The sequence below is a fragment of the Mirounga angustirostris genome, unplaced genomic scaffold (genome assembly GCF_029215605.1).
Source record: "Mirounga angustirostris isolate CCGP_5_RB_7025 unplaced genomic scaffold, mMirAng1.0.hap1 SCAF_2, whole genome shotgun sequence".
Taxonomy (NCBI): domain Eukaryota; kingdom Metazoa; phylum Chordata; class Mammalia; order Carnivora; family Phocidae; genus Mirounga; species Mirounga angustirostris.
Window position 1 is genome coordinate 88,419,215 of NW_026991710.1, and position 13,295 is coordinate 88,432,509.

Consider the following 13,295-nt stretch of genomic DNA (forward strand, 5'->3'; position numbering starts at 1 on the left):
ATCCTGGAGACCCGGGATCGAGTCCCGCATCGGGCTCCCTGCTGAGCAGGGAACCTGCTTCTCCCTCTGACCCTCCCCCCTCTCATGCTCTCTCTATCTCATTCTTTCTCTCAAATAAATAAAATCTTAAAAAAAACAAACAGGTTAACGCAGGGGACAAGGGCTTTATCTCTAACTGCGACTCTCTCGGGATTATTCCTGAAGGAAGGTCAAAAGGAAAGATAGGATGACCCATGTTCAGAGGACAACAACAGTCTGAGGAAATGGAACGGGGGTCTTGGGAGTCATTGTAGTCCACGTTGATTCTAGACTCACCGAGGACCAAAGTGAATCCATAGGAATTTTTGGTCCTGACGTGAACTAGTGAGTTCTCGGTTCTAAAAATCGGCCCAAGGCACCATGCATGCTGCTTCCGGACAGGTTTCTGGGTGCAGGACTTCAGTGCTTAAATGCAAGCACTTATCTTTTTCTTTCCAAGTTCCCTAAATGTTGTATTTCTTTGGGTAAAGAGAAGAGAAGCTCGTTTTGAGTTAGCCACCGTGTGTCAGGCGCCGCTCAGTTGCTTTACTGGTATTTAGCGCTCACAGCACGCCTGCCGCCCTGGGGGGGTCTGCTCATACTCCCTCTCTACCTGAGGGAACTCCGAGGTAAACGGGGGGGGGGGGGGGGGGGCAAGGCACGGCGATACCAAGCCCAGGAAGGCCAAACAAAACCCGTAATTTTCCTGTTGCTCCAAAGTAACAGTCACGCGTGAGGAATTCCGGAAAAGAAGAAAAGCCTCTTCCAGCAACCTTTTGACAACCAGGTTTTGTGTTGTTGGACCAGAGTTGAGGAGTGCTCGAGAGTGAGCCGTGTAAGCATCTTTGACCCACATTTTGACCATTGATGTGGTGAATGGGGCAAAACCTTGTTGCCCCCATCCCCCTCATTCCATCGCACACCTGCTCGAGGCCAATGGCAGAGGGGCTCTGGGCCTGTAAGGAGAACCCCCCAGAGCACACCCAAGACCCCCAGGCATGCAGCTCTTTGCTGGGAGGAGACGGCACTTTTGAACGTATTTTGTATTACATCTGGTTTCCCAGCCCGTGTTTGAAGGGAATGTTTGACATTGGGCACTGGGAAAAAGACATTTTCCCTGGTATCTTAGTCCGTTTGGGCCGCTCTAACAGAATACCATAAACCAGGTGCCTTCAGCAACTGACATCTGTTTCTCACGGTTCTGGAGGTTGGGAAGCATAAGATCAGGGTGCCGGCGTGGTCGGGTTATGGTGAGGACTTTCTTCTGGTTTCCTCACATGTTTGGGGTGGGAGGTGGGTGAGGAGAGAAAGCTTTCTGCTACCTCTTCTTTCAACGACACTAATCCCATCGTGGGGCCCCTCCCCTCCTGACTTCGTCTAAACCAAATGACTTCCCGGAGATCTCACCTTCTAGTACCATCCTATTGGGGTTAGGGTTTCAACATATAGATTTTATTGTAAATATGAGGGTTCTTTAAATTGTAAGAACTTAAAAATGAAATATTTTCTTCATACAAGATACAAATCCTTGTCATGTTATGCAAGCTTTTGGGTTTCAGTTGAGAACATGCCAGTGTTTAAGCTTATTTCCAAAGGGCTCTGCCTGCCTTCCCCACATTTTGTACACTAATCAGACACATGAATTGTTTCTATCTCTCCAGAAAAAATGAGTGGTGAATTGCTAGTGTGGAATTATTTTTTATGAGAAAAAAATAATTATTTTTCTTATTTTCTAATAAAAAGAATTCATTCAGTAAAATAATCCATGGCTCACGCTGGCTCTACTGCCCCGACCGTGAAATTAAGAGTGATCATTTTATCTCAGTCACGTGAAGCTACAGCTCGTTCATCATAGTGAGATCAACATTGTGCTGCCAACAAAGTTCCTAGATTCCACCAGTAACTAATCTAGTGAGCTGACTTCTACATGACCTTTGTATGTATTGGGGGGAACACCAGAATCCAGGCAATTCCCAAACAGCCTTGGGATTAAGTTATATTAAAGACAGTTAAACTCAAAAGCAGAAAAAGTCATTAAAGGCTGTTTTGCAATCAACAACCTTCCCAGGAGATATAAGAAATCCACTGCTGGAGCTGTTTAACATGACATTGCTCAAACATAAAAATGCACAACATGGAAACCAACCAAGACATTCTTAACCAATGGGTCAAAGAAGAAATCACAAGGGAAATTTGAAAATACCTTGAAACAAATGACAATGAAAACACAGCATACCAAAATTTACAGGATACAGTGAAAGTGGGAAATTTATAGCTGTAAATGCATGCATTATAAAAGAAAGATCTTAAATCAATAACCTAACTGTAGACCTTAAAGAACTAGAAGAAGAAGAAGAGCAAACTCAACTCAAAGCTAGCAGGTGGAAGGAAATAAAGAGTGGAGCAGAGACAGGAATAGAAAAACAACAGAGAACTCAATGGAACCAAAAGTTGGTTCGTTGAAAAGAGCAATAGAATTGATAAACGTTTCACTGGAATGACTGAAAAAGAGTGAGAAGGCTTAAATTACTAAGAATGAAAGTGGGGACATTGCTAGTGATTTTACAGAAATAAAGTTTTTAACAGTACTATGAGTAATTGCAAATTGGTAACCTATATGAAACAAATAAATTTCTAGAAACATAAAACCAACCAGTGCTGAATCATGAAGACAAAGTATCTGAATAGACCTATAATAAGGAGACTGAATCAGTAATCAAAAACCTCCCAACAAAGAAAAGCCCTGGACCAGATGGCTTCCCTGGTGAATTCTGCCAGTAATTTAAAGAATTAACACGAGGAGTGCCTGGGTGGTTCAGTCGGTTAAGCATCTGACTCTTGATTTCGGTTCAGGTCATGATCTCAGGGTTGTGAGATTGAGCCCCACATTGGGGCTGGTATTCTCTCTCTCTCTCTCTCTCCCTTTGCCCCTTCCCCCTTTCTCCCTGTCTTAAAAAAAAAAAAAATTAACACCAATCTTTCTCAAGCTCTTCCAGCAAATTGAAGAGAACACTTCCTAATTTATTCTATGAGGCCAGAATGACTGTGACACCAAATCCAGGCAAAAACACTACAGGAAAAGAAAACTTCAGACCAACATCCCTTATGAATACTGACACAAAAATCCCCAACAAAATAGTAGCAAACTGAATTTAGCAGCATATTAGAAGGATTATATACCATAACCAAGAGGGACTTAGTCCTGGAATGCAAGAGTGATTTAACATGAAAATCAACATACTATATTAACAGAATGAAGGAGGGGGGAAAAATTATTTCGATTGAGGCAGAAAAAGCATTTGACAAAATTCAACACCCTTTCATGATAAAAACACTCAACAAACTAGGAATGAAAGGAAACTACCTTGACATAATGAAGTCTATATATGAAAACCCCACAGCTAACACCATATGCGGTGTTTTTCCTCTAAGATCAGAAGAGATGCCCAGTCTTGCCACTTCTACTCAATAACAGTGTTGAAAATTCTAGCCAGAACAGTTAGGCAAGAAAAAGAAAAAGCATCCAAATTGGAAAGGAAGAAGTAAAATTAATTCTGTTTACAAGTAATATGGCCTTACATGTAGAAAACTAAAGATTACACACACACACAACACACACAAAGACTATTAGTTCAACAAATGGTATTGGGAAAACTGGACAGCAACATGAAAAAGAAGCTAGACCACTTATACCATACACAGAAATAAATTCAAAATGGATTAAAGACCTAAATGTGAGACCTGAAACCATAAAAATCTTAGAACACAGGCAGTAACCTTTTTGACATTGGCTGTAGCAACTTTTTTCTAGATATGTCTCCTGAGGCAAGGGAAACAAAAGCAAAAATAAACTATTGGGACTTCATCAAAATAGAAAGCTTCTGGGTGCCTGGGTGGCTCAGTCATTAAGCGGCTGCCTTTGGCTCAGGTCATGATCCTAGAGTCCTGGGATCGAGTCCCGCGTCGGGCTCCCTGCTCAGCGGGAAGCCTGCTTCTCCCTCTCCCACTCTCCCTGCTTGTGTTCCTGCTCTTGCTGTCTCTGTCTCTGTCAAATAAATAAATAAAATCTTAAAAAAAAAAGATTAAAAAAAATAAAGCTTCTGCGCAGCAAAGGGAACAATCAACAAAACTAAAAGTCAACCTGCAGAATGGGAGAAGATATTTGCAAATGACATACCCTATAAAGAGTGTGTATGTGTGTGTGTGTGTGTGTAAAATACATAAATATTAAAGAATTTAATTCCATACCAAAACCCAAATAATCCAATTTAAAAAATGAGCAAAAGACATGAACAGACATTTCTCCAAAGAAGACATCCAGATGGCCAACAGACACATGAAAAAATGTTCATCACTTACCATCGGGGAAATGCAAATCAAAACTACAAGGAAATATCTCACACCTGTCTGAATGGCTAAAATCAACAACACAAGAAACAACAGGTGTTGGCAAGTATGTGGAGAAAAAGGAAGCCTAGTGCACTGTTGGTGGGAATGCAAACTGGTGCAGCCACTGTAGAAAACAGTATGGAGATTCCTCAAAAATTTAAAAATAGAACTACCCTATGATCCAGCAATTGCTCTACTGGATATTTACCCAGAGAATACAAGAACACTAATTCAAAAGGGATACATACACCCATATATTTATAGTAGCATTATTTGCAATAGCCAAATTATGGAAGCAGCCCAAGTGTCCATCAATTGATGAATGTGTTCTAAAGAAGATGTGATACACACACACACAAAATGGGATAAAAAAGAATGAAATCTTGCGATTTGCAATGACATAAATGGACCTAGAGAGTATAATGCTAAGCCAAGTAAGTCAGAGAAAAACAAATACCATATGATTTCACTCATGTGGAATTTAAGAAACAAAACAAGCAAAAGGAAAAGAGACAAACCAAGAAAAAGACTCTTATTTATAGAAGTCAAACTCACGATTCCCAGAGGGGGTGGGGTGGGGGATGGGTTAATTAAGTGATGGGGATTAAGGAATGCACTTGTGACGAGCACTGGGTGACGTATGAAATTGTTGAATCACTATATTGCACACCTGAAACTAATATAACACTGTTTGTTAACTAACTGGAATTAAAAAATTAACAAGTCTGTGAATTTTTAAAAAATGCAATCATCAACCAAAAGAGGGATTTGTCCTTTACATATTTAATTCTGAGCTTGGACTAGGAATGATTATTTTCCTTCATCTCCGTTATCCTGGAACTGTAAGACCCATACACAGCTCCAGTGGGGAGAAAACTGGATGGAACCATTTGACTGAAAGCCCATGTCCAAGGTAAGAGGAAAAAGCCAGGACACTGCAGAAGGGTCAGGCATAAATAGAAGGTGAAGACAGAAGGACACCAGAGAGAAGGGACTCATTATAAACTTGATAGAGACTCAAGAAGGAAAATGAATTTTGCAACAACTTCTAGACTTCGTGCATAGACCTGTCTAAAAAGATATATAAATTATATATATTACTAGGCATTTACCTATTTAGGAGAGACCAATTCATACAAATGTCAATACTTAGAAGACATACAGGAGTGGAATAAATAGCTATTTAGGAACAAAGATTCTGGGGCACCTGTGTGGCTCAGTTGCTTAAGCGTTCAATTCTTGATTTCAGCTCAGGTCATGATCTCAGGGTTATGAGACTGAGCCCCACATTGGGTTCCATGCTGGGCATGGGGCCTGCTTACGATTCTCTCTCTCCCTCTCCCTCTGCCCGTAAGCCCCCTCTCAAAAGAAAGATTCTGTTGCATTTTGTATTGTCTTACATATATTATAGAGCTTGGAGAGGAGAAAATAGCCTTAGAAACTTTCTTTTCAGGATGCAGGGATTGCCTAGAAATGGACCTCAGCTCCTTACTGAGCCCCCTTGTTTGAAATGCTAAACAAGCCGTTCCCATGTTACTAGAACCAGCCATCTAGTTTAGCTTATTATTGTCTCCTGTCTTGAATTGACTTTTAAAATAAACATTTTTTGAAAAGACTATCAGATCTAATAAATGACTTCAAAGTTGCAGGATACAAAATAAACACAAAAATCAGTCACATTTCTGTATTTTAAAAACAATCTGAAAAGGAAATTAAAATAATTTCATTTACAGTAGCATCAAAAAGAATAAAATAGGAATAAATTTAGCCAGGGGGATGAAAGACTTCTATACTAAAAGTACTGAATAAATGGGAAGACATCCCATGTTCATGGATCGGAAGACTTATTTTGTTGAGAATACTACCCAAAGCAATCTACAAATCCAATGCAATCTTTATAAAATCTCCATGGTGCTTTTTATAGAAATAGAAAAACTCATCCAAAAGTCCATATGGAATTTCAAGGGATAAGAGCAAATTTCAAGGGATAAGAGCAAAATTGCCACTGTAGCCAAATTTGCCAAAATAGCCAAAATAATCTTGAAAAAGGAAATAGTTGGAGATCTCACACTTCTTGATTTCAAAACTTAACTATAAAGGTACAGTAGAAGGGCGTCTGGATGGCTGAGTTGGTTAAATGTCTGCCTTCAGCTCAGGTCATGATCCCAGGGTCCTGGGATTGAGTCCTGCATTGGGCTCTCTGCTCAGTGAGAAGTCTGCTTCTCCCTCTACCCCTCCCCCCTGCTCGTGATCTCTCTCTCTCTCTCTCAAATAAATAAAATCTTAAAAAAAAAAGTTATAGTAGTCTAAATAGTATGGTACGGGGGTGCCTGGGTGGGTCAGTTGGTTAAGCATCCGACTCTTGGTTTCAGTTCAGCTCATGATCTCAGGGTCATGGGATTGAGCCTCACATCAGGCTCTGCACTCAGCTTGGGATTCTCTCCCTCTACCTCTGCCCCTCCCCCTGCTCCCTCTCTCTCCCTCTCTAAAATAAACAAATATTTTTATTTTATTTTATTTTATATTATTTTATTTTATTTTATTTTATTTATTTGAGAGAGAGAGAGCATGAGCAGGGAGGAGGGGTAGAGGGAGAGGGAGATGTAGGCTCCCCGCTGAGCTGGGAGCCTGATACAGGACTTGATCCCAGGACCCTGGGATCATGACCTGAGCCAAGGCAGCCGCTTAACCGACTGAACCACCCAGGAACCCAATAAATAAGTCTTTAAAAACAAAACAAAACAAAAAAACAGTATGGTACTGGCATAAGGTTGGACATATAGGCCAACTGATAGAATAGAATAAAGAACCCAGAAATAAAACCTTACATAATGGTCAATTGATTTTCAACAAAGGTGCCAATACCATTCAGTGGGGAAAGGACAGTGTTTTCAACAAATAGTGGTGGGAAAGTTGGATATTCACATGCAAAAGAATGAAGTTGATACTTTACATAAAAAAATTAATCTAAATTTAAGAGCTAAAACTAAAACACTCTCAGAGGAAAATGTGTAAATCTTCATGACCCTGGATTAGGCAATTTTTTTTTTTAAGATTTTATTTATTTATTTGAGAGAGCACAAGCAGGGGGAGCAGCAGAGGGAGAGGGAGAAGCAGACTCCCCACTGAGCAGGGAGCTTGACATGGGACTCGATCCCAGGACCCTGAGATTATGACCCGAGCTGAAGGCAGACATTTAATGGACTGAGCCACCCAGGCACCTCTAGGCAATCATTTCTTAAGCATGACACCAAAAGCACAGGAAAGAAAAAAATAGATAAACTGGACTTAATCAAATTAAAAACCTTGCACAAAGGACAATCACAAAATGGGAGAGGGGCGCCTGGGTGGCTCAGTCAGTTAAGCGTCTGCCTTCCGCTCAGGTCATGATCCTGGGGTCCTGGGATCGAGTCCCACATTGGGCTCCCTGCTGAGCAGGGAGCCTGCTTCTCCCTCTGCCTCCCACCTCTCCCCAACTTGTGTTCTCTCTCTGTCAAATAAATAAATAAAATCTTTAAAAAAAACCCTAAAATGTGAGAAAATATTTGCAAATCATATACCTGATAAGAGATTAATATCCAGAATATATAAAGAACAACAACTCAACAATAAACAGCCTGATTCACAAGTAGGCAAAGGACTTGAATAGATATTTCTCTACAGAATATATACAAATGGCCCATAAGAACACAAAAGAGGCTCAGCATTATCAGTCATTAGAAAAATGTAAATCAAAAGCACAAGGTACCACTTTATACACATTAGAGTGGCTACTATGGAAAAAAGATGGCTATTAAGAAAAGAAAAAGAACAACAGAAAATAAAAATTATTGGTGAGGATATAGAGAAATTGGAACCCTTGTCACTGGTATCGTAGGGATGTAAAACGGTGCAGCCACTGTGAAAAACAGTTTGATGATTCCTCAAAAAGTTCAACATAAACTTGCTATATGATTCAGCGATTCCACCCCTAGATATATACCCAAAATAACTGAAAGCAGGTTCTCAACAGATATTTGTACACCCATGTTCATAGCAGCATTATTGCCAATAGTGCAAAGTGGAAACAATCCAAATGTCCATCGATGGATGAACAGATAAAGAAAATGTAGTATATACATACAATGGAATATTATTCAGCCCTAAAAAGGATTGGCATTTTGACATATAACATGGATGAACCCTGAAAACATTATGAAAATTTATAGTGAGATAAGCCAGGCACAAAAGGACAAATATTGTATGATTCTACTCATATAAGTTACCTAGAACAGGCGATTCAGAAGGACAGAAAGTAGAGAAGTTACCAGGGGCTAGGGGAGATGAGGAGTTATTATTTAATGGTACAGGGTTTCCATTTGGAATGATGAAGCTCTGGAAATAGATAGCAGTGGTAGTTACAGAACTGTGACTGTTATTGTGAGTGTACTTACTGCCACTTGAAAATCATTAAAATGGTAAATTTTATGTAAATTTTACCACAATAAATAAAAAACTCTAATGTTTATTCCAGCACTGTTTTTAATAAAAAGATCCTGGAAATAACCTAGATGTTTATTAACAAAGGATTTGGCCAATAAAGTGTGTGACATGCCAGATTGATTTCCTAATGGTCTTGGTTTCGCCTCTGGCCCTTTACAGAGCAGCCAAAGGGACTTTATTAAAACAAGCCAGGCACGTGGCTCAGTGAGTTGTGTCCAACTCTTGATTTTGGCTCAGGTCGTGATCTCAGTGTTGTGGGACGGAGCCCCACGTCAGGCTCCGCACTCAGCACAGAGTTGCTTATCCCTCTCCTTCTTCTCCCCCGCCCCCCCCCCTCAAATAAATAAGTATAATCTTAAGAACAACAACAAAAAATACCCTAAGCCAGATGATGGTATTCCTTCTCAAAAGCACTTCACTGGTTGACCATCTTACTCAGAATAAAAGCCAAAGTCTCTACAATGCCCTACAAGTCTACCTCTTTGATGTCATCTCTTTACCCTCCCCCTTACCTCCTTCACTCCAGCCATATGGCCTCCTTGTTCCTGGAAACTCCCAGCATACTTTACCTTCAGGGCCTTTGTACTTGCTGCTTCCTCTGTCTGGCATGCTCTTTCCCCAAGTACCTACAAACCATTCATCAGGTGACCAGTTGTCCATGCAAAAGAGATTTCCCTGAATCCCTCATATGAGATAACAACCCTCTCCCCATGCACACACACACAAAGATAGCAATCCCAATGTGCTTTATCTCCTCCATGGTATTTGTCACCAACAGACACTATACATTTGTTCATCTTTCATCTGTCTTCTTCCACTAGAAAGTAAGCTCCTTGCAGGGCAAGCACTTTGTTTTGTTCACACAGTATTCTCAGTACTGAGGACAATGTATGACACTCATGAGAGAACAAATCCATTTAATAACATACCAAACAGCTGTTTAAAACAATGAGATAAATCAATACTCGCTGACATGGCAAGATCCTCAAAATACACTGTCATGTGAAAAGGGCAGGTTAGTGAACCCAAAGCACAGTGTGATGACACTGATGGGGGAGGGGGAGTCTAAGCAGGTAAAAAGTCTGAAAGGATATATTTTACACTTAACAGGTTATCTCTGAGAGTAGAAAGGCAAAGTGTATGCATCAGCAATTCAGTAATGTGGCAGGATACAAAATCAATGCACAGAAATTAGTTGCTTTCCAGGCGCCTGGGTGGCTCAGTTGGTTGAGCGACTGCCTTCAGCTCAGGTCATGATCCTGGAGTCCCGGGATCGAGTCCCGCATCAGGCTCCCTGCTCAGCAGGGAGTCTGCTTCTCCCTCTGACCCTCCCCCCTCTCATGTGCTCTCTCTCTCTCTCTCATTCTCTCTCTCAAATAAATAAATAAAATCTTAAAAAAAAAGAAAGAAATTAGTTGCTTTCCTATACACTAATAATGTAACTGTAGAAAGAGAAATTAAAGAAATGATTCCATTTACAATAACACCAAAAACCACAAGATACCTTGGAATAAACCTAACCAAAGAGTTGAAGGATCTATACTCTAGAAATTACAGAACGCTTATGAAAGAAATTGAAGAAGACACAAAAAGATGGAAAAACTTTCCATGCTCATGGATCGGAAGAATAAACATTGTTAAAATATCTATGCTGCCCAGAGCAATCTATACTTTCAACACCATCCTGATCAAAATACCAATGGCATTTTTCAAAGTGCTAGAACAAACAATCCTAAAATTTGTATGGAACCAGAAAAGACCCCGAATCGCCAAGGAAATGTTGAAAAAGAAAAACAAAGTTGGGGGCATCATGTTGCCTGATTTCAAGCTATATTACAAAGTTGTGATCACCAAGACAGCATGGTACTGGCACAAAAACAGACACATAGATCAATGGAAGAGAATAGAGAGGCCAGATATGGACCCTCAACTCTATGGTCAACTAATCTTCGACAAAGCAGGAAAAAATATCCAGTGGAAAAAAAGACAGTCTCTTCAATAAATGGTGCTGGGAAAATTGGACAGCTATATACAGAAGAATGAAACTCGACCAGTCTCTTACACCATACACAAAGTGGATGAAAGTCCTCAGTGTGAGACAGGAATCCATCAAAATCCTAGAGGAGAGGGCGCCTGGGTGGCTCAGTTGGTTAAGCAACTGCCTTCAGCTCAGGTCATGATCCTGGAGTCCCAGGATCGAGTCCCACATCAGGCTCCCTGCTCAGCAAGGAGCCTGCTTCTCCCTCTGACCCTCCCCCCTCTCATGTACTCTCTCTCATTCTTGCTCTCTCAAATAAATAAATAAATCTTAAAAAAAAAAATTTTAAATCCTAGAGGAGAACATAGGCAGTAACCTCTTCGACATCGGCCGCAGCAACTTCTTTCAAGATACGTCTCCAAAGGCAAGGGAAACAAAAGTGAAAATGAACTTTTGGGACTTCATCAAGATAAAAGCTTCTGCACAGCAAAGGAAACAGTCAACAAAACAAAGAGGCATCCCACGGAATGGGAGAAGATATTTGCAAATGACACTACAGACAAAGGGCTGATATCCAACATCTATAAAGAACTTCTCAAACTCAACACCAAAAAACAAATAGTCAAGTCAAAAAATGGGCAGAAGACATGAACAGACACTTCTCAAATGAAGACATACAAATGGCTAACAGACACATGAAAAAACGTTCACCATCATTAGCCATCGGGGAAATTCAAATCAAAACCACATTGAGATACCACCTTACACCAGTTAGAATGGCAAAAATTGACAAGGCAAAAAACAACAAATGTTGGAGAGGTTGTGGAGAAAGGGGAACCTTCTTACACTGTTGGTGGGAATGCAAGTTGTTACAGCCACTTTGGAAAACAGTGTGGAGGTTCCTCAAAAAATTAAAAATAGAGCTACCTATGATCCAGCAATTGCACTACTGGGCATTTATTCCAAAGATACATATGTAGTGAAAAGAAGGGCCATATGCACCCCAATGTTCATAGCAGCAATGTCCACAATAGCCAAACTATGGAAAGAGCCGAGATGCCCTTCAACAGACAAATGGATAAAGAAGATGTGGTCCATATATACAATGGAATATTACTCAGCCATCAGAAAGGATGAATACCCACCATTTGCATCAACATGGATGGGACTGGAGGAGATTATGCTAAGTGAAATAAGTCAAGCAGAGAAAGTCAATTATCATATGGTTTCACTTATTTGTGGAACATAAGGAATAGCATGGAGGACATTAGGAGAAGAAAGGGAAAAATGAAGGGGGAGAATCAGAAGGGGAGACGAACCATGAGAGACTATGGACTCCGGGAAACAAACTGAGGGTTTTAGAGGGGAGGGGGGTTGAGGGGATGGGTATTAAGGAGGGCACGTGTTGCAATGAGGACTTGGTGTTATATGTAAACAATGAATCATGGAACACTACATCAAAGATGTACTGTGTGGTGACTAACATAATAAAAACAACAAAGTGCGTGTATGTGTGTGTGTGTATTTTGTTTTCTGTAACAACGGCCTTAGTACACAGTTCTATTTCTCGGTATTTATCCTACTGAAATAAAGATGTATATATCAGTTTTGTTCACAATGGCAAACAAAACAAAACAAACACTGACATAGCTTATGTGTTGACAACAGGGTGTTGGTCAGATAAATTTCAAGATATTCCTGAACGATGGATTTTTTTTTTTAATCTAGAGATCAGCAAATAATGGCCTGCAGGTTAAGTCCAGCTGCTGTGTGTTTTTTTTTAAATAAGTAAAGTGTTATTGAAATATAGCCATGCCCCCCCCTCCACATATTGTCTACAGCTGCTTTCCCACTCCCAGGGCAGAGTTGTGCAGTTGTCACAGAGACCGTGTGGCTTGCAAAACCCCAAATATTTACTATTTGGCCCTTTATAGGAAAATGTTGCTGACCCCCTGGACTAGAATATAGTAATTAAAAATTATTTGTGGGAAAACAACATGGAAATGTTAATGATATATATTTGTTCATATGTGTATTAAATATGTAGATACTACAAATAGAAATATTAATAAAGATTTAAAATATCATAGCTACATGGGGGGGAGGGAAAGACTGGAAATACACACACAGAAATGTTACAAATTACCTAAGTGGAAAAAATTAAAATGTGATTATTTCCTCTTTTATGGTTTCCTGCATTTTCAAATTTTCTAAAAATACTTATGTATTACTCTTTTTAAAATCAGAATAAAAGACTGACTTTCAAATATCTGGTTTGCTGTATGTTCTTGACTAAAGGAAGGAATAGGTAACTTTTTTTTTTAAGCCTGTTTAAGTAACCTCTGCACCCAACGTGGAGCTCAAACTCATGACCCCAAGATCAAGAGTTGCACGCTCTTCTGACTGAGCCAGGCAGGCACCCTGGAAG